General features: G+C 36.3%; 1 pseudogene; it reads right to left on the reverse strand.

The window, feature by feature from the left end:
* LOC129402227 (uncharacterized) overlaps positions 1–22,013 on the reverse strand; it is a 159,566-nt pseudogene extending 137,553 nt beyond the window's left edge.
* Positions 22,014–23,967: the final 1,954 nt, after the last annotated feature.

The following is a 23,967-nucleotide window of genomic DNA, read 5'->3' on the forward strand; positions in this document are numbered from 1 at the left end:
CTATAATTATTTGATCATTGATATTTATGCTATATTAAGACATCTATTATGACTCAGAAAGTTTGCAGTAATTTTTGCAATTTAAGTGCATTACGTTTGGGGGAAAAGGTACACAACAGTTCTGAAACTAAAATTGGTTGAAGTAGTAGACTGTATGAACAAAGGAGTGTAGGATTAGAACTCCAATAATACTTCCTAAAGTAATATGATAAATGATCATTTACTCTCCATCTGTAACAAACCAGCAATCTAAAAAAATCAAAGTCCTTTTTGTTTCTTTTACTTTTGGACCACACCTAGTGATGCTTAGGGTCACGCCTGTGTCTATATTCAGGAATTGCTCCTGGCAGGGTTCAGGGAACCATATGGGGTGCTGAAGATATTATCCGGATTGGCCATGTGCAAGACAAGCTCCCTACCAGCTGTACTTTTGCTCCAGCCCCAAATTTAAAAAAAAAAAAAGACCTTTAAAACTATCTATGGTACATGATAAAGAATAGCAGAATTTGTAAAAATGAAAGTATATTTTAATAAATATACTGAATTGAAACATATAAAGAAGAGAACAGTTACAAAAGCAGATCCGTTGAACATTTAAGTTTAGCAAGCTGAATACAGTGACTATTGCAATGGTACTTTGTGTCAGCACACACTACAACTAATCAGAACTTTATGAATTAAACAGCAATTCTATATATAAGAATGCCTTTAGCCCCATTTTGAACAGGCAAATTTTTACTTAAAGTTTTTAATACGGCAAGTGTGCTTGTTCTTCCCTTATTCATTTTTCAATTCTAGAGTGGATTACAACCTAACCTCTTGCAGTCGGTAATGCATATTTAAAGTTTTCTATGATTTACTTGAAAAACACTTCTGTTAGAGACACTATTCCCAATGATGCATGTTAAGAAAATATAAATTTGCTATAGAGCAAATTTAGAGCACACAAATTACATGTAAACTATTACAATTTATTTTTACTTTCTATAAATCGTCCTTCAAATTGCTTTTATTTTCTATTACTATTTCTAAATATTATGAATATAAATGCTGATTAAGTCTCATCACTTCAGTGTTTCACTTGCCTTTAATCTCTGCGACTAGCACATGGATTTCATGCTTCAAAAACGATTTTTGACACATAATTGAACTCAGTAATGAAGTGAGAGGGATAGTTTTGGTCTATACTTGTTTTTGGAATCCCTTCTAATTTCATTATTTTGATGAGTAATATTGTCACATTCAGAAGAATGTGACTTTCAGGGAAAAATTTATGCAATAATATAAAAATAAAAATTTGTAAAATAGGCTCAATAAAAATTTTAAATTTGAATTAAGAGTAATATTTCTTTCAAGATACAAGCTCATTATTGGAGTCTGCCTAATCTTTTGTAAGTAAATTAGAATTATATCCGAGTAAAGACATTTCAGTTAACTCTCATAAGTTACTTGAGCTGTGCGAAAATTTTCACTCTCAAGGGAAAAAAAAATCTAAAAATCACTTGCTAATGGTATCTATTGCTAATTTTGCCTTTTTGACTTAACTGTCCTAGTTAGATGTGTAGTCTAAGGATATATTATTTTATGAACCATGTTTCAAAAATTAAATTCAATGAAAATTGTTTGGATATATGGTGCACTCAGATAAATGCATATATTATAAATGTATTTAATATATAATTATGTATAATTATAAATACATAAATATGTATATCTATATAAATAATATGTATAATATGTGTAAATAATATATGTGCAATGTATAGATGATAAATATAAATTTATGTTAAAGTAATGCATTTTATATGATTAACTATATTTACATATATGTATATATACATACATATATGTCTATATATATGTGTATATATGTATATATGTGTATATACATGTATATACATATACGTATATGTATGTGTATATATATATATATGAAGCTATTTCACAAGCTCTCTGGGAAAAAAATCTCAATCTTTTTCTCCACCCAAAAGTTTAACACTTCTTTCGAAACCATTATTTTGTGCATATTTAAGTTCCACACTTAGAATTATAATTCTATTTTTATAGAAATATCATTCAATCCTATTGTAGCATGGCGGGTAAGACGTTTGCCTTGCACATGGCCGACACAGCTTCGACTCCTCTGTCCCTCTCAGAGAGCCCAGCAAGCTACTGAGAGTATTTTGCCTGCCTGGCAGAGCCTGGCAAGCTACCCGTGGCATATTTGATATGCCAAAAACAGTATCAACAAGTCTCACAATGGAGACGTTACTGGTGCCCACTTAAGCAAATCGATGAACAGTGCTGCAGTGCTACAGTGAATTGTGGATTATTATGTCAGTCTTCAACTCTTAGTGACATATCCTGTGCATCTGAGTGGATACAGGATTTGATATGCTCCAGGTAAATAGGATAATGTCTGATTTCTGTTGAAGCCAGAGTTGGGTATTATTATTTATGATGGGAAAGGTTAAGACGGAATTAGATGGGGTGTTTTGGTTGTTCCATTGATTCCACTGTCCTCAACCTTTTATCTAAGTGATTTTAACAGCTTTTATTATCACATTTTTGCCTGCACCTGATGCAGTAAATTATTTTTATTTATAATAATCAATTTAACATATCTTTAAAATATGTAATATTGTTTTAAATCTGAAAATATGGCATTGACTGTAGTTAAAAGGAGTGATTTACAAGGTTTGCAATAAATTGATGACTTCCTACTATCAGAAGTCATTTTCCTTCAATTCTGGGCACTGGGATTGATGTATGGATTGAAGTCACAAAGAAAATATTAAAAAATGGGTATGCATAAAATAGTAAACCTGAAGAAAAGTAAGGATAAATATAGAATAGGAGAAGCTTCCAGCTTTCGGCCAAGGCTTACAGAATAAAACTGTTTGACAGATTTCCTGTTTTTAACAACCAAACAGGATGTAAGGAGCCAGCGTGGGACCCAGTCGGAGGTGCAAGTATGTGGATTGATGAAAGAATTCATTGAGAGTATAATATGCAGAAAATTAAGCTTATTGGGGGATATGGATACTAACAGGGAAGAAGCAGCGCTTTTCTTCAAAGTCTAAGAGAGGCAACGTTGAACTCTAGCAATAGGACAGTGGGTAGGGCATTTGCTTTGCATGAGACCAGCTTGGGTTTGATCCCTGGCATCCCATATGATCCCCTGACACCCACAAAGAGCAGTTCCTGAATGCAGAGCCAGGAGTAAGCCCTGAATATTGCTGAGTGTGGCCCAGAAACAAACAAAATTTTAGTTTTAAAAGATTAAAAAAAATAAAAGACACATCATTGTCATTTGAGAAAAGCTTTTCTCAGTTGCCGCCCCCATCCCACCCCATTCCCTGGGTCTCCCTGAGAGACCATTTACGTGGGAGTTTAGACTGGAGAGTATCTTCTCATGGCTCAGATGCTGCATGCATCTTACTGATAACTGTTTTTGCTGAATCGCTTATGTTAGCATCTAGGATCTCTGACCTGATACCAGGCTCTAGACAGAAAACCACTGAGATATCCCGCAGGGCAGTCACAAGGAGCTTTACCTCTTCAGGGCGGTTGCCCGGGAGATTTATGGCTTGCATCTCCTACTGGGTCCCACGCTGGCTTCTTGCATCCTATTTGGTGGCTAAGAACAAGAAATCTGCCAAACAGCTTTATTCTGTAAGCCTTGGCCTAAAGCTGGAAGATTCTACTATTCTATATTCATCCTCACTTTTCTTCAGGCTCACTGATTTATGCAAACTCATTTTTTAATATTTTCTTTGTCACTTCAAGATTACATCTCCAAGAGATGATATCAGATCTGATAGTTATTTAGGCCAAAGGTATAAAACCAACAAAACAAAACAAAACAAAACAAAATACCGTTGTTCCTGCCAAATAGTTATTTGTTGGTTTTACATATAATGGCTGAGATAGGAAGAGGTTCCGTCCTTATTGAAGTTCGAAGAACATCCCAGGGACTTATTTTTGCATTTTTTAAATCCAGTCAATGACAAGGTGTGTGCATTCCACTTCTCTGTAAGAATAAAACAGAACTGTTCCTCTCAGAGGCAAGGAACAGTTCTGTTTTGTTTTGTTTTTTTAATTGTCAGCATATTTCCATTCATTGTTCATTCCAGACCACTCCCAGCAGTCTGGAAATTTAAGTGATTAGTTGTGCTCTTGTACAACTTAGAGGGAAGTCCTTTTTGATTAAAAAGAAGGAAAATATGAATGAGGAGAAAGAGATGATCCCATTCAAAGGTCCTGCTTTTGTTCAAACTTCCTTTGTCTGAAGTGCTAAAACTTTAGTTTCAAAGTGAACATCTGGTTGCTATTTCAACTCAAATTAATTTCGTCTTGTAATTTTACTTCATAACCAAGCTCATATCTACATTTCATTGAATTTTCCCCTGTAGCATTCATCTTTACCTAAAAGTCAATATTTTCTTGTTACCGTCTTGCTCTTCTCCACGTACTTGCATTCTCTCCTCTTTTTCTGCTTCTTCATCAAATTGACCTCAAATAAGCCCCTTGAAAGCCAAAATTTCATCTGTGCAATGCTCCGTGACTACTTTTTTTGCAACTAAATAAACACATGTTGCATAGTTAACTTGAACATGCATCTTGCTTATTTGTCTTTATGTTTCCTAGCTGTCTCTGTTCACTTGTGAACATATTTTCTTTCAACATAATTCTATGTAAGCTTTAATAAAAATATACTTTGTTTCCTAAAACAATTTAAATGAGAGATGATTTTAATCTACACCCGTAGGCCCTACATTGCCCACATTTTCTTTAGGATCATTCTCAAGGACAGTCCACGTGCCCATATACAAAACAAGTCTCAATATAAATCAAGAAAATAGGAATCATAACATAAAGTATCTTCTTAGATCCTAATGCTTTGAAGCTAAAAATAAACTGCAAGCAAAAAGCTGGAAAAATTCAAGTACCTGGGTTCAAATAATCTTTGAAAGTTTATATATGTATGAAATTTGAGATGGCAGATGCAATAAATATTTATCTTATTAAATGTGTATCTCTTCATTGCTCCAAACTTGATTATTTTAATTCTAAATTCAATGAATTTTCTAAGTTAATTAAATATGCCATGGAAGTTTGTAACTATTCTCAGATTGCTGTTATTTCAAATATTTGGTCACCTTTTCAGACCATTGTATTTTGGAAAATATGCTCAGAATGCAATTAAGATAAACTTTGAGGGACTGGGAGGCATGTATTGTGAAAGTTGTTAGCACACACAGAAAATGCCAGAGCAATTACTTAAGTATTGTTAAACAAGCAAGGAGAGACTGTGTTAGAAATTATAACCCAACAGACTTTGGGTAAATCTCAGTTCTTTTACTGTGTCAGTTTAAACTTTATTGTTGTTAATTTGCATCTTCTTATCTTTAGCAAACTTTTTGACTCTTTCTTTCTCCTGGATAACTTGTAAACAAAGTATTTCAAGGGAAGTGGTGGGCGGAAAGTCAAGTGACAAGGACACAGTGCCTACACATGACAAAGTCTTCCTTTTAGATGTCTGCCTGCCTTAATACAGGTTTGTAGGTTTTTGTTGTTGCTGTTGTTTAAAAAGGTCTATTTCTGAAGATGTCTCCAAATCCAAAAGATTTGAATTCTTAAATTTACAACAATTTATTCCAAGGTCCACAGGGAGCAGTTGACCTTCGCTTAAGGTGACAGGTTTTGGAAAAACCCATTCTGGTTATCTGGATCCAACCAGAATGAATTGTTTGGAGGACACCCATCCTACAATATTCATCTGATTTAAAAATAGAAAATATCAAAAAGCTTTGAAAAACCAGGATGGTTGGTATACTTACTATAGCTTTGGAAATAATTTACAGAAGAGAAAAGAGTAAAATTCCCTTTGTTAAAGTGATAAATTTGAAGCTTTGCAAACTTCAATTATGAAAGTGTAATTTTATACCACTTTGCGGGTTATTCACATTTTTAAAATTTAAAATTAAAAATATATTTATAAATTTAAATTAATAAAATTTAAAATTTTACATATGCACAATCATACATGCAGGCATACACTCTCTACATGCATGGGTTAGTGTAGTTAGTGTATGTTTAGATTTGTATGTAAGTGCCTAAGTATGTAAATATGTGTATAATATAATGTTTGCATAAATCTAAGAGAATAGTCATTATAAACCTGCTTCCTTATGAGTAAGTAGTTTGACATACGACTCGATTCATTCTAGAAAATGTATCATATCTGAGGAATTGCAAAATCTGTGATTTTAGATGGCCGACCTATGCTCTACACGGTCTGTATTTTACCTACAGACACTTAATAATGACAAATATTCTCGTGGCTTTGACCCGTAATCTTTCAAGCATATCAGTTTAGTAAAATACACTGGGATTCAAATCACATGTCTGTTCAAGTTTGATAATTTTCAGAAAATAATACACCTTACATAACATACAAAACATATTAGCCTTATCTAGCTGTTAAATTTTATACTTATTACTTATATGAACATCTTAACCTTTTGTAAACTAAAAATTATGTAAAGTGCAATCAATTTGAAGGAAATTTAATCTTGGCAAATTTCAGCATTTGCAATATTGCTGAGATGAATTTGATGGAATGATACAAATATGTATGTTAGTCACTGTACATGGTCACTGTCAACTTGTCAAAAATTAAAGCTAAGTCTTGACACTGGCAGAAACATTGCTCACTAAAAGGAAATATCCAAACACTTAGACTTGTGAGCAAATTGCCTTCAGCACTCTTCTTCACTCAGCAGGGTGCTGAGGGATTTTGAAAAAAGAAGGAGAAGAAGAAACCTGAGTACTCTCTTAGGCACATAATGTTTATAAGTTCAGAATTTTGTATACTCAGATTTTTTTCTACGTGACATAATCTTTGCGCAAAACATCACCCAGAAACCTATTTGCTCTCACAAGAGACTTTTTAATTAACAGCCACATCTGTGCTATTATGCTATATTTTTGCAAAGCTAGCAACAACTTAAGTCACATTATTAAATTATGAAAAAATGCATAAATCTCAACGGACTTGTTTGGTGTTGCAAGAGCAGGAATACTTAGCCCTCTGCCCCCAGGGTCTGGCCTTGAATTACTGAAATTTTTGGTAATGATATTATTAAATATTTAATATTATAATGCTTTGAGTACCTTTCAAATATAAATGACATTAAAATTTAACATCTTTGAGCTATTAAATGTTACCTGAGTTCCCTGAGTATATTTGATTAGAAAAATGCTTCAAATATATGTAACGTATCAGTGACACTAAAAGATGCAATATTTTGAATGGTTAATTAACAGCTTAATATTTTAATAAAATGGATATTAAATTGAACAATAAAGTTAAAAATCCCTTTGAAGGAATGGGGTTATTCCAGTTGAGATTAAATCATTGTAACTGCTGCATCACAAATATGTGTATCCTTTTATTAACAATTTTCTTAAAAATTAGTCTCTCAAAATTGCATACTGCTTTAGTCAGAACACTAAGATCAAAAGTCTTACACATCCATCCTCATTTCTGAGTTTTCAACTATGTACATTTCCTAATTATTCACTAAAAATATTGAATGGAAGTTTATCCATTTTGTTATTTTTATAGATAATAAGTGCAATCTTTATATTTAAAATATAATTAAAACTCAAACTCATTACTTCATATATAATTTTTATAGAAAGATACTAAGATAAATTGAATACTGAATCTATATTTTATCCATACATCTTCTAAAATCTTTTATAAGTTTATAACTCTATGATACACCTATAAAGTATACTATCATAAAACTATAATGAGTTTTTGAACATATTGAACTGTAATATATTGACTCTTATTAAAAATATAATTGTACACCATGAAAAAATTTCATATTGTGTCAAGTATTTCAAATAGTATTGTAAAAAAATCATTAAAATCATTAAAGCTTTATAAAACTTTAAATCACATGCAAGTCTAAGAGTTAATTATAATTGATTTTATGGGAAAATAATGCAATATTTTTGAATTGTTCATTTTTTAAAGTTTTAAAATATACAAATTAATTTTTCTTTATATATCTGGAGACTAGGAAAGCTGCTGATTTACTCTGATAATGATAAGATATACACTTTTAAATGTGATATTTAAAATATGCCAGTGACTTATATTATTAATGCAAAAAATAATTCAACATAAAATAATATTCTTTGCTTATAAATAAAAACCAAGAAAAGGAAAAGATACCATGGACTATGATGCTATAATTTGGAAATAAACATATATAAAAGTTTGATGCTTTTAGTGAAAGAGATGATATTTATCATTGTCTTGTAGAATTCTATATACACTAAAAATTTACATTCATATAAGTAGAGGAATTTAGGCTATTACTCTTCCTTTGCTTCTTTATAGAATATGTCTTTAAATTCCCCTATTTTGCATTCACTAAATAAACCTGCACAATGTTTTATTATGTCTAGACACACATTACAAATTTTCATTGAGATGAATTATGCACCATCATGTATCTCTTCTTGCAGAATGCAAATGTTCATGAACACCATATAATTGAGACTGGGACCAGTAAATACATCTCATCTTTGAAATAAAGCTAACTCAGAGTGACCTTAGAACAAAAATAAAAGAGGGAGAATTAATTTCAGACTTCAAAACAAAAACAAAACCATAGCAAAGTAAAAACAAGAAAACGAAGTACTGGTTTGCTTGAGGGAGCAGAGGAATATGAAAAGTTGTTTCAGATGTTAAGTTTAGAAGAAGTTGAGTATCCAAGGACTTGAGAAAGTGGAAAATGAAGCAGCCATCAATAAGCATTTTACAAAGCTGCTTAGGAAACTGGAAAATTGCTGAAAAATTGCTGATGGACCCATTGGCAGAGCCATGTAATTTTCCTGAGTAGGATTTAGCATCCTAGGCAAAAGAAAGAAAATGATTTTTGTAGAAATAACATAAGATGTGAATACAGGGACAAATTATCACAGGGGCAGGGAAATTTTATCAAGAATCAAGAAAGTGATTGGAATGATGAACTGTATTGTATAGACTGACCGAGATTTTTTTTTTTTAATGTCACATAATCAATGGCGCTGTGAAATTACAAATGTTTTTTCAAACAATTGTGTGTAGCAATAGAACTAATAATCATTAAAGCGGTGGAAGCACAGATTTGTGTGAAATAATGCGATAAAGGGTATTTAACAAGACATGGACATTGAAGAATCAAGAGCAATTTTAGATGTGGTTGGGAGAGAATAGAAATAGTGGTGCTTTGACTTTAACATATTTTTCAATAGATAAACCCTGAGTTTCAACATTTGAATTTCAGCCTTATTAAATCACTGTAAGAATTACCATAACAAGTAACTAACAACCAGAAATATTAAGTACTTCCGCCCTATGAATGTAATTTTTAATAATTTATAACATGCATTTCCCCCTTCCTCATTCATTTACACAAGAACCAAATCACAGGTGATCCTTTTAGTTGCATTTGTTCTATGCTTATTTTCCAAATGAAGTCATGTATATGGAACCCATAGTTACTGGATTTCTGCATGCTTTGTTGAAACTGGTTCTGTCTGTTCTTTTTCAAATGCAAATTGGTATTCCTATAAGTCTTTCCTCCTTTCTAAAGCCAGTGATTTGGCTCTCAGGTAAGTGACAAAACCCATCAGACATTTTGAAATATATTTTTTCGTTCTGAGTATCTAGTCCACTGCATTGTGTTCAATAATTCGGCGTACGAGTATGCAGTGAACTATTTTCTTAGCATTTTACATTTCCTCTTGTACATCAATCTCACATTGGTCTTAGGTTTTTAGTTCTTTGCAAGCATGTAAAGAAATGTCTCTTTTCATTGTTCAGCCAACTATTCTCCCTGCTTTGTGAACTATCATACAAAGAAAAAGAGTACAGTTAAAGAAACTCTCTTTATCTGCTACAGTAATTTCACATCTTGCAGTGAAGTTTTTATTTTCATGTAAGCTTGCTCAAGTGTTCCTTTTTTTTCCTTACTACATTTTTCATTAAAACGATTTCTGCTTCTCAGCATGGAGTCAAACTAGAAGTAATTATTGACTGATTTCTCCACCATTAACTTTGAGAGTCTCTTATTTGTTGCTCAACCATTTGGTTATAGATATATTAACTACCGTCTCTATTTCACAGGACCTTTCAAGAATTTTTTTTAGCACCTCTTGTTAAAAAGATCTCTTGTCTTTCTGGGGGGAAATAAAAGGACATATAAGAAAAAAAAATTGTTAGTCAGATCTATCACACCCCTTCAGTGGAACTGAGAAGGAATAGAAAATGCATGATGAAATGATCACAGTCTTTGATCTGTTATTCTGTTTATCACTTTTACAATGGGTGTTTCAATGTCAAACTTCTCTCCCAATTTTGTTTCAAAAGGAAGATTTTTAGGGCAACACCATGTTTTATTAACTCTTTGAACACCCTGGGATTCCTTTAAAGCAAACGCTTCAGAGATGTGGGTGGAGGGATAGAAAACTGTGTGAACTGCAGGTGGTACTTTGATATTAATCACATTTTCATGCGTGGGGTATATTCAGAGTTGTAGCTAAATTGCTCCTAAAGTCTGCTAAACAGAATTCTGGGTCCATAAAAGTCATGTTTTTGAACATGGCAGGTTGATTGCCAAAGAGTACCAAAGGCTCTATGAAAATCAGATCTTTATGTGACCCCTGCCTTGCCAATTTTTTTTTTCAGCTCACTGATCTTGCATTATATAGCTACATTTAGTACTAAGCAGTATAAGTATATAAATACATACTGGCTTTCTAACACTGTTAGTTGAATAGTAATAGACATATTAGACCTTCCTGTGTTAATCTCTTTGGCTCAACAGGCAGTCAATTAGCACTGTAGGACATAGAAACATAACACCACAAACAAGTTATTTGTATATTTCAGTATTAAATTAATTTTCTTTTAATTCTATGAAGGTAACACACATGATAAGATCTAATGAGAGAGCATGCGTTCTTAAGCATTTTCTTTTATCGCTAATGCATTTTATTTTTTGTTATCACTTTGATTTTAACATTGAAGGTGACTCATTAGGGAAAACACAAGGATATTAATGTAAAGATTGAAGCGATATAAAGAGAACTGCCGAAGCTACAGTTGCATAGAAAATAAATTTAATGAGAATAATGGACCTGGGGATGCATTTTAGAAGAATTCAATCTCTAAACTTGAAACACCAAAAAGAAACATCTCACTAAAGAATTATCTTTTTTTACCACAAAGACAGTGAAGAAGATGAAACATATTTCATTTCAAATTTTACTAAGCAGTATTTTGTCAACAAAATTGTTTTAACATTGAGATTGCCCTTTACGTTCCTTCATAACTCCTTCTGATGACATAAAACCTTCATTTCAAGTCCATTCATCCAGGAATGTATAATAATTCTGATTTATAATAGCATTCTCTTTCAATACTTAGGTAGATGAATTCTTCAGTTATGACTTCAATCTGACTATTTAAATTCTGTTGTTCAAGTCATGATGCCTTTTGGTGTGGTAGTTTTGCCGGACACTCTAGATTACTTTAGTAAAATGAATGATTATAACAAATTACTGTCAAATACACTTTCATAAAAATAGCTGAAGCTTTGAGAGGCGCCCGTTCCATGAATGGTGCTTTCCAATGTGTGAGTTAAAATATGTAATGGCAAGATGAAGGACATAGTTAAAGCAGGAAAAGAAGAAATGTAAAACATATGATTCATAGGTTCAAATTAGGAGTTTGAAAATACTACAGCCAGCACTTTATCAACAACTTGACAAGCATATGGTACATGTCTACAAGTTAACTCCATTTTACAGCATTCTTCCTCAGAGTGCCACGCTTGGATCTGACCCGAAAGAACTAAGAGCTTTTGACATGGGTCCGGCCTATTTGAGCGAAACATTCTGCCTCTTCTCCTCCCATGCGTTTCTCAGAACCCTCTTCCATGCTAAGCACACTCCATCCCAAGAAAGCCTTGTTCTGTGTGTAGAGACAATGCCTGCTTTCTTGGCCTTTTGTACTGTGACTTTTGATAAATTCATATTTGGTATGCAGGCCCCTGTGAACACGATAGTGAGTCAAGGTCTTTGACAAGGATCACAGAAGAACACACATAGATAAATTTATAAGTCAAGACAGGAGAAGGTCCATGATTCACTGTGAGAGTCCAGAGAGGGGAGTCTGGCTGAGCACAGGTGGCGCCAGATTGGTTCTGGGGTGTCATGTCTCTTGGGAGCCTTGTGTGTAGAGTGCTGTGGGGACCCCTCAGGGTAAAGCTGTATTGGCAAATCCAATCCCCAAAGAGGGAATTATGGTAAGTTCTATGGGAATCATTTTCTAAAGCATGCGCTGGGAGAATATTGGGAAGCAAGGGAGATTAAGGAGATCAATTATTATGAAAGGGACTGTCGTATCATAGCCATAGCTTATGCTATTACTGCATTGGCTGTTACCCAGGACATGCACTGGTAGAAGAGGTTGTGTGGGTTCAACTTTCCTGAGGCCATTTAGTTACATGCAATAGGTGCCAAGGTGGCAAAAATATGGGGCAATTTAATGAAACTTTCATGAGTCAGTGAGTGTTCCATAAATCAGAACATCCATGCGGGCATAAGCCTAATTCCATTTGTTCAAAGAATTATTAGAATTTGTTTCGAGATTACCTAGTAGTTTGAATGGATAAACTGGAATAACTCATGAGCAAATGGAAGATTCTTCATGTTACTGCAAGAATCTGGCAAAATTGAATAGTGAGCCATGCGTGTTCTAGGTATAGCCATGTGATCCCTATCAACATAGGAGGAAGGAGGATAACTTAAGGAAGAGTTTGGTATATAATTTAAGGATATAATAATATGACACATAATTCTTATTCACTTTTTATAATCTTTCTTGGGATGACTGGTAAGAACATTCTTAATGCAGCAACTCAGAAATATTGAAGCTATGATCAGTTATATTTTTCCCTTTTTTTAAATTTTCTCTTCCTTCTTTTGAACTGGTAATAATGTGTATGCATTATTTGCATTTCTGGCTTTCATAGCTAACCCTCTGGGAGATTACTTTAGATTATCTAATGCACCATGTCTTTTGTTTTGTTTTTGCATTGTATTGGAGTCACAACCAGTGGAATCCTGGCTTTGTGTTCAGGACTCACTACCGGTGGGGTATGAGAACCATGAGCTCTGCCAGGGATAAACTTGGGTCAGTCATATAACATGCAAAGTAATCACCTTTCCTTCTGTATATCTCTCCAACCCTTATGCAGTCTGTTTTAAATAATATTGTTAGCTCTTAAATCTTATCTAAACCTTCTATAGGATATTTCTAAATCTGTCTACATATTTTCTATTATTGTATTAATCTTGATCACTATTTAAATTATAAACAGCATCACAGATTGTGACTCTTTTGCTATAAATAGGCAATTATTCTTGAATAAATTTAAAAGTGGAACTTATATTAACTTATTTATTGTTTATAGCATTCCTCATTTATTTGTAGGGACATATGTATCAATGTATTACATGATATTCTGCAAAATGGATTGAATTACCATCCAGATATAGAGCCAATGAAGACATTCAACATCCCTGTGTTCGAGGTAATGCCATTTTGCCTTTACTTATATGCATATTTATTTTTGAAAAGAAGAAACAGGTTAACTTAGTATAGAAAAAAATGGTAGTTTGTTGTTGTTGTTGTTGTTTTTGCTTTTTGGGTCACACCTGGTGATGCACAGGGGTTACTCCTGGCTCTACACTCAGAAATTATCCCTGGCAGTGCTCAGGGGATCATATGGGACGCTGGGAATCGAACCTGGGTCTGCCGTGTGCAAGTGTGCAAGGCAAATGCCCTACCTGCTGTGCTATCGTGCCAGCCCCTAGACTTGTAGCTTTTCCATTCATAAAATAGTTGCTTGATGTGATATTTACTTTCTTTGAATCTTTCATTTATTCTTAAGTATATATGTCTCTTTTTCAGGTTACTTTTAAGTTGTGCACTGTATAGACAACTTAAAAAAATTGGAAAATTTGATGGCTTATGTGATTTTTCTTATTTCATGAATTTGAAATGGGTTTTGATTCTTAAATCTTTGATTCTTAAATCTCTTGGATCTGAATTTGTAATTTTAATAAAGTTTACAGAAATGTTGCTATTGTTTTCCCAATATTTGTGTGTGTCTACCTTTCTTCTACTGTGACCGTTTGGGGTTGATTCTGGAAATTATCTATAGACCATAAGCTGAGGCATTCATAGATATTATTCCACCTATCTCCGGCCTGTTAGAGCTCATGGCCCTGCACCTCCAGATAACAGCCATTGTCTGAAAGCCATCTGATTAATTACTATAGACATTCTATATAGTAAATTTGAATGATGACCAAAACACTGTAGCCAGAACAAGAGTAGCTCCTGCCCCTTTGACAGCCTTAAGTTTTTTTGGTTCTCCTTAATATTTATAGCATTGTGACTCTTTTATAACTCATGAATCATTTTAAGTGAATATTATGTATAATAAGTGAATGATACTCAATTTTTTGACATTGTATGACATGAACATTTACAAAAATCCTTGCAGCGCTGCAAGGATTATGTCTGAGGTAGTGTGTGACTAACGGTGATAAATTTGGATTGCTGCATTTATAATTTTATACCTTATTCTGGACTGGAGCCATAGCACAGCAGGTAGGGCATTTGCCTTGCATGCGGCTGACCCTGGTTCAATTCCTCTGTCCCTCTCGGAGAGCACTGCAAACTACTGAAAGTATCTCTCCCACATGGCAGAGACTGGCAAGCTACCCGTGGTGTATTCAATATGCCAAAAACAGTAACAAGTCTCACAATATTCATTCCTCAACTTTTACTGGACTAACTATATTCCTAGCACTTTTCCCTTGCAATTAAATATATGGGTCTAGTTGAAACATAATTTATAAATAGTATATTTAGCATAACATTGCAAAGTTTAATAAATAGCATCTTGTTTTTCTAAATAAATTTGAATTCTTAAAATGTCTTCCAGTTTAGTATGATTAATTTCTTAACTATTGTACATAATACCAAATCTAAAAAACTCCATAATTTATTTAACATTTTTCTGTTAATAAATATTTCAAGTTCCTATCATCCATGGTTATAAACTTGTAATATAGAATATCTTGGGCATACTTTCCTTAATATTTAAACAATGATCTAAAATAAATGTTAACCAGAATTTCTAGGTCAAATTACGTTTATCATAACTACTATATATTGCATATATTTTGTGTTGTGCCATCTGCACAATAAGAATCAAAGATATCTTGATGTCTCTCATGTGTGGGATATAAAGAAATAGTAAGGGAATAACCAATGACCAAAGTCAAAAGAACATGACAACTTGTCTGTAGAACAGAACTTCTCAAGTTGAATGGGATTGAGATGGGCTTGGCCGAGACCTCGTGGAAGAAAGCAGACAACCTAGGGATGGGCATGGTGATGGAACACTTTATGCAGAAACATATTTAACGGAACTTTAAAGTGTGGATTCAATAAAGTAGAGAAGAAATAAGAGAAAACGTAAAGCATCCTGAGCCAAAGAGATAGTAAAGAGGATAAAGTGCACTCCTTGAACATGGCTGAGCCTTATTTAATCTCCAGCATCAGAAACATTTTCTCCATTAGTGATTTCTGACAAAGAACACCCACCTAGGAAAAAGTCCTGAGGATGGCTTGCTATGACCCGTAAACCCAGGAAATAAAGGCAGGAATCACTAGTTGTGCATTTGAACTGGAACACAGAAGATAGGGTGTTTGCCTTGCATGTGGCTGACCCAGGGTCGATTCCTCTGTCCCTCTTGGAGAGCCCGGCAAGCTACAGAGCATATATGTGATAAAATTATGAGAGCATATATTTATGAGTATATATACATATATACTCAACATACTGATATATATGTATAAATTGCTTTTATTCAAAAAACTAATATTTAATTCAAATTATTTGACTAAAAAATGAATAGCTCTGTAATGCAAACTTGAAAATATATACACTCCAAGACCTGTATGACAGTGAGAAACTTGATAGAAAGTTTCAGGTGAAACTCAGACAGTAAGGGAAGGAAATACAAGGTATTTAGACAAGTTTCACCATTTTGGTTGGTTAGGTCTGAATTCTTATTTCACTAGTAAGGTGTAAAAAACTAAAGCTCAACGAAGGGCACGTGCACTCTCGGGCTCTCCGGGCGGCTGTGTCTCACGGCCCACGTTCGGTGCTCTAGAACCGCTGTGTATGGGCTGGATCAGGACAGTCATTGGCCAAGGACAGGCGAAGGAAGAACGAGGACCAATCTGGTTGCTGATTAGTTAAAGTTTATTCAATCTTCCATCTTTCTCATCTCCCGCACTCCCAGCTCCATCCTCTCTCTGGATCAACTGCAACCTCTCCATCTCTCTCCTCCCTTTTTCCTCTCTCACCCTTGCCCCTAGCTTACACCCAGCCAGGTAGCAAAATCAACATAATAAAGCCCTTCCTGAAGGCTATCAGGTTTAAAGGGAACACAACCTAGGGGCATTTCAAAGCCCTTGCTGACTGCCAGTAGGCAAAATACCTCTTAGGGGTTTTTTCTCCTCTCCCCATTCCAAACACTCATTAACATCTTAATACTAATTATTTTTGCATGGACATAGCAAGAGATACATTGAGGCTTGCAAGGCAGCTCTCCTGGCAACATCTTGCCACAAGCTCAGACCACAGCACTCAGGCCAGATTCATCATTCCTCACCCTAGCAGGGTTCAAATCTAGTTATCACTGTTTGGATCATGACAACATTTGTCCATGATCAAGCTCTTAACTTATAGTTAAGCATTAGGCACTTTGGCCAGGCCCATCTCGATGCCAGGGTAGCACACAACTCACTGCTTGCCCTGGGTCCTTCTTGTCCCACGTCGGGACCGTGCTTTGGGGGTGCTAGGAAGTAAGGGCAGCTGAGGCTTAGGTCAAGAGAACAGATGCTCTGGAGGAAAATATCATGTAGAGTCAAATGACTCCCAGGTTACAAAAGCATAACATTTGTTAAGTCTTCCTATGTCCATACAAAAAGGACTTGCTCTGAATAAACTATGCAAAGGACTCAAGGAGAAGAGAAAAACATTATTGACAAGTCAACAGAACACTATGAAAGAAGCTACAAAAAAACAAAGAGGAATAGGAGCACTGTAACGGGAGTAACCCAATAAACCTAAACTACCTGAGGCTATGTTATCCTACATATCCCCCTTTTTCTTTTTAAAAAAACACAAAATTTGAAAATGTGGAACAATTCCAAATTACAACACAATTTCAAATAACAATACAGTCTTATTAGTTGTGCTAAGATTTCAGTCCTACTCTGGGTCCAGAGTAGTGCTTGTAGTAAAGAGTCCAATTGTCCTGCACTGTCCAGGGGTGATAAGAGTCACCAATGATAAGAGTCATTTAGTCACAGTTTGAAGAAATGAAGTGTCCTGATCAAAACTGAAGAGTTGTCCTTGTAACAGCATCAGTAGCTGTTGCAACAATGAGTCTCAGGGGAGCAGCAATTAGAAGTCCAATAAATTTCAGGAATCACTGGATCAGTCCGGGAGCACTGGAACAGGAGCATCACAACTTCTGGCAGGAGAACTTCAGCAGAGGAATACAGCCATTCTCTGGTCTGGTTCTTCAGCAGTCCCAATAAACCTAAACTACCTGAGGCTATGTTATCCTACAGTAAGGTAAAGTTATAAAATCTCACAGGCAAATACTGATGAGAATAGATTTTCAGAGAACAGTTCTTGAAGCATTTCCTCTGTGTTTTGTAATTTGTGTTTTGTAATTTTGAGCTGAAAGCTGCCATCTTACCTAAATGACTCTAGCACACACTCAATAGCATCTATTTCAGCAGATGAACCCCAATTTTTTCTTGCTAGCTCTTTAGCGTAGGATGCTGACTCAACAGAGTTTTCTTATTGCTAAACTTATTATCCCTGTAGTACAGGCTTTAAATTCCTTCTGTGGTATGTTGTTCTTAACAGAATAGACTGTTTTCCTGGGTTAGTGGTTGGGGTTGGCATTGTTTTTCCTGGATTTTAAATCTTCTCTTTATGCTTACGTTTCAGGACGAAAACCACTCGTGTCCTCTAACGTCCTCAATAATATAGCGTTATTAGTAACTCTGGGCTTGCCAGTCTGAAGATGAAAATAAGGTTGTAGTGTGGGGTTGGGGTAAGTATTTTGTTGCCCTTGTTCAACTTAACGTTTAGGCAGATCTTGCATCCCTAAGTTATTGGGCAAAAGTGTTTTCCATAATAACCCCTTACCCCCAGTAACCCACACATACTCCAGCTAGAGTTCACCTTTAATGTACTTAGACCAAAAGATTTGCCTATCAAAACTTAGAGAGATACTTTTGTTTCTTCCTCTGCAGTGGGTTTCAGTGCCTCATGTGCATAGAGTTTGGTCCTCTTCTCATTGGCCCTATAGGAGAAGATCAGTGATCTTCCAGCAGTATTGTCTCTTTTCAATAGCAAGTAGTTTTTCCTTCTCTGCTCCTGCCCTATATTTCCACAGGGGACCCATTCTTTGCCCCTTGGTCCTCACTCTAGTCTTTCTCATGAAACTTAGGTCTTTTGTGTTTCTTTAATCATAAACTAGATTATTGATGCAAACAGGTCTTTAAAATTATTATTACTTTTTTAGGGTATGGGAGGTGGAAAAGTCCAAGAACAAGGTGTTAGCAAAGCTGATGCATGATGAGAGTATTTTCCATGGTTAGAGATGACTGCTTTCTCTTCGAACCGTCAAAGACAGAGTGGGGAGTGGGGAGAGACAATCAGACAGATCATGCATGAATCTACTTGTATTGTAGTGACACTAATCTTACTCATCAGGCGTCTGCTCTCATGTGCCAATTACTTTTACATTGATCCTCCTAAGAAAAGCAAGTGCGAATCCAACATTAACATCTTCCTTTAGGAAAAACACTCAGTCCTTATCAGTACCCAGGTAGATTTCTGGAGAAGAGACTCTGAGTAAATGTGACTCCCAGATCTGAAATTCCCAGTGTTTATGTTCAATATTCAAAACCCATATTTGTTGTCAATCATTTATTAAAAGCATTACCTGCATCAGTAGCGTCTCGGCTGTCCAGGGCATGCACTGCAGTTAGACAAGTGGTTTTGATTCTATTTCTATTTGAAGCTTCCTGTCTCTTATTTCATTTCATCCTAGTTGATTGTCCTCATTTTGTCTCTTGGAGAGATTCAAGACATTTTAAATTATTTATACATTTTCAATTAATTTCCTTTTGAAGATGTATTTTTCAATTGTATGGCTCTTATTTTCTAGCATTATTTCTTCTAAAGCAAAAGTCATGCTCTCTGTGTACTTTAATTTACCTCATTCCAAGTTCCTGGTCAAAATTGATTTGTTAATAAGACTTTCATGAAATCTATTTCGGAAAAGGTATGAGAAGGTAAGTATCCTATTGTTAGGAAGAAAAGTGTCTATTCCTGTCATAAAGTCTCCTTTATATGGAAGAACTTCCATTTGAAGAATTATTCTTCTTCCCTTTCTTCTTCCCTTCTTTATAAGATGAGATATTTTAGTTTTAAAGTTGTGAGTTAACTAGAAGGAAGAAGTTTGGCTCATTTTTTCCCCTCTAGTTTTATAAACCAGGGTTCTTGGAGTTCCCTTTTTTCCTCCTTTATAGACCACATTTTACTTATTTATTTATATTTATTTATTTATTTTTACTGAATAAGTAGCAGTAACAATTTTTCAACTATCAACTCTCACTCACACCCCACTAATCCAGAATTATATCAAATTCTCCTAGGTGCAGTTTGAGTTTTAAAATGTGATCTATAATGGACCAAATATAATAAATAAATAATAATAAATATATAAATATCATGATCACAATCACGAAATCCCGTTAATCATTGAATTCTCCAGCGGGCTCAGTAACCTCTTCATTCATCCTTTCCCTGAGATCTTAGAAGTCTCTCTCGACGATGTCATACTGGAAGCTCTTTCAGGGTCAGTGGAATGAGATCCAGCTTGTTACTGGCTTTAGTATATGAATACACCATGGGGAGCTTGCAAGGCTCTCCCATGTGGACAGGAAACTCTCAGAAGCTTGCCAGTTTCTCCTAGAGGGAGAAGTAAACTACAGGATATCACGCGGCCACGAAGCTTCTGGGAGCTTGCTTTTAAGTCTCTGGATGTTGGCCATTGATAGGATTACACACACCTGTGTTCCTCTGCCGGTACCTTCATGCGTGAGGCCTGTCCAGACCTGTGGACAGGGGCTTAGAGCATGGCTGTGGTTAGGTTCCGGTGGTCTTCGGCCGCTGGGCACTCTGCTTGGGTCGAGGAGGGAAGCTGGAGCCCATATCCTCCGAGAGGCCCCGGGGGAAGATAGCCAGGCATGCGGGCAAGAGACATAATAAATATGTCTCCCTTCTTGTACAACAGAATGGTCCTGTTGGTTTTCCAGTGGGATGGAAACTTGCATTCAGACAGGTAGCATGTGAAAAGCCGAGCCAGTGTATTGATGAGTACTGGCGGCAGATTCTTCAGGTGTTTGGGTCTGATCTTGTCCTGAATGTTTGCTGTACACATCTTTACCGATGAAATGGAATGTCAGATTTCAGAAGGGAGGATGTTGGGAATGACAAACCCATCCTGCAGAATTTGGTATGTGGGCAGGTGTACATGGCTGTCAAAGAGATCTGAGTAGAAGTCATGAATAATCCTCTCCATTGCCTTTCTAGAAGATGTGTAGATCCATCGGGACGTCAGAGGGCAGTCATCTTGGTCTTGTAGTTGGCGAAGGACAGGCGAGCATTGCGAATACTTTTCCCGGCTTCTGTCACATCAGCCAACACTGCTACTCTTCTCTCTTTAAGGTCTTCCTTTATCACTTCTCTGCACAGCTTTGTGAACTCAGATATTAGCTTGTGGTTGTCATGGGCTCACACCAAACCACGTTTATGAATGAACTTGAGAGTTTCCAAAGACAGGCGTCCGTTTGTGACTTTCTCACTCTTGCCATTCCTTGTGCAGTCATGGAGGTGCTGATCAGTCGGACGTATTCCTTGTCAATGTAGTCAAGGACGGCATCATCCCACATTGCCGCAATAGTGCCAAAGAGCTCCCAGTTGGTCATTCTGGGAGTTCTTTTCTTAAACTTTGCAGACCTTTCTCCCTTCTCTGTGAAGTACATTTTTGAATGAAGGAGACAGTGGTCCGATTCCATTCGGAATTTTGGGACAACAGTGACATCTGTCAGGCAAAACCTTCGATTGAATATGATGTGTCAACTTCATTGTGGAACTGTCCACCGGGAGACTCCCATGTCCAGCATTTAGATTCAGCCTTCTGGAACTGTGTGTTACCATGGATGGTCTTGGTCGACACGATGAACTCAGTCTCTCACCCTGATCATTCCATTCTAGGCCATGGGTCCCAATGTAGAGTTCTTCAGACGACCTTCTTTGTCCTATCTTGGCATTAAAATCACCAACAATAATCTTGTAGAAGGTGTGGTCTTCTTTATAGTACCTCTCCTGTTCCATGTAGAACTTCTCAATTTCATCTTCATCATAGTTGGATGTTGGTGCATAGATGATGAAGATAGAAACTGACGGCAGTGAGTCACATCTATTCAAGAGTAATCATCCAATTCGGGTTGTTAGGCATTAGAATAAATCAATGCTCATGGCCAGGTTCGTGTTGACAAGGACACCAATGCCACCGATGCCTGTGTTTTCGCATGTTCCAAGGAACAATTCTTCTCCAGTGTCGAAAATGGCGTGATGTGATCCATGTCTTCTTGTTTCAGTCAGACCAATGACATCGTACTTGATCTTTTGCACTTGCACAATTAGGTCCTTGATGAATGCTTCCAATGCTAGTGTAAGTGCGTTGAAAGTACAGTCATTTTAGTCTTTCTTCGTTTTGGCAGTCTAGTTCGTCTCTGAGATTTTTTCAGCCTCTCCTTGCTCATCTTTCTTAACGCTGCCATATTGGGGGCTGTGTAAACAAAAAAGAAAAGATGAAGATCCTCTGGTGTCTGCTGCTGGTGCTGGACACCTGTGTGCATTCTGTAGCTCTGAGCCACCTCCTTGTCTCCCCACCTCCCCAGGGCCTCCCAACAGAGACACAGAGAGACGGAGAGACGGGGAGGCTGGGGGCCACAGTCAGATGGTGAAAATGGCCCCTTTAATGCAGAGTTGCTAGTATACTTATAAAACATGTAAAGGGGGGTTGAGGTAAGCACAGGTATGATAGTCATTTACATAGATAAACACTTGGCAGAGGAAATTCTTTGAGGGAGATCAACTCAAGGAGACACTCTGTCTCCTAGGGACAACTGTGTTGCTTTTATGTTTCCCTCTAGTTGTATTAAGTTATCGATACTAGCAGTTGTTTGGATAAACACAGCAAGAGACAAAGATCCCAACACTTAGTTCTCTGGGCTGAGAGCAAACAAGGCTTTAAACACTTGGTTGTCTGGGCTCTGAGTGCAAGCAATGCTTTTACTATAAATCCCAGACTAAGTCCTGAGGCCAGATCAGCTAGTTTTCCCCCAGGGGGTCCTGTCTCTAAAGTTGTAACAGTTTGCATGAAAACTATGCATTTATGCTTTCTAGAATGTCCCATTTTGCTGCCAGGTAGTTTTGCCACTCGCCCCAGGTCCATCCCAGTCCCACTGCGGGACCCTTTGGGGTGTCAGGAACTACAAAACTGAAGCCTGAGTCAAATAGTTATGATCAAGTGATTATGCCCAGGGACAGATATGTTTCAGATTCAATCAACTCTCAAATATTAGGAGCACAGCATTAATGGTCTTTCTGTGTTTAACCAAGGGACATTGCTCTATGGTAACGTATAAAATGGGTATAGGGGAAACAGAAAAGCAAGTACAAATATACAGCACTTCAAATACAAAGCAGTATCGATATGAGTTCAGAATTACCAGAAATTTTTGTTTTACAAGCATTCGAGATTAACAGGGGGGACTGTGACAATTCGAGGGAAAGATTACAAATAAACTTTAACTAAATTAAGAATGTTAACAAGGGCATGGTAAGCTTCTCTGGGAGGAGGAAAGGGGCAATTCACTGATAAAACCTAAAGCACTTAGGGTTGATATCCAACAGGGGGCTCTTTTAGTGTAGGGTAAATGAGGCCCATTATTGTTACTGTTTTTGGCACATTGAATATGCCATGGGTAGCTTGCTAGGCTCAGCTGTTCTGTTGTACAAGAAGGGAGACATCCATGACATTGGCAACTATCGCCCAATATACCTGCTATCTGTCGTCAGCAAGTTGTTCACTCATGTTATCATGAATAGAATAGGCAGAGCACTAGATGAAGGATAACCATGTGAGCAAGCTGGGTTACGAAAAGGTTTCAGCATGATTGACCATATCCACATGGTGACCAAACTCACTGAAGTTTCTCGAGAGTTCAAGATGCCGCTCTGTCTAACATTCATGGACTTAAAGAAGGCCTTTGATTCTGTTGAGACTGCAGCGGTCATCGAAGCCCTGGCCAAACAGGACGTTCAAACTCAGTACATAAAGATCCTCCACAAGCTTTATTGTGGATTCACCACCAGGATTCATCACCATTCTACAAGGAAGTTATCATTGACGTGAAGAGAGGGGTTCGGCAGGGCGATACCATTTCACCGAAACTCTTCAGTGCCACCCTTGAAAACGTCACGCGATAACTGGAATGGGAAGGAATGGGAGTGAAGATAGATGGTCAGCAAGTACACCACCTCCGCTTCACTATGATATCGTTCTCATAACACCAAATATTAGCCAAGTGGCACAAATGCTGCTGACTTCGACCATGAATGTGGAAAGGTAGGACGGCAGCTGAAC

This window comes from Sorex araneus, chromosome 1 (genome assembly GCF_027595985.1).
Source record: "Sorex araneus isolate mSorAra2 chromosome 1, mSorAra2.pri, whole genome shotgun sequence".
NCBI classification, from domain to species: domain Eukaryota; kingdom Metazoa; phylum Chordata; class Mammalia; order Eulipotyphla; family Soricidae; genus Sorex; species Sorex araneus.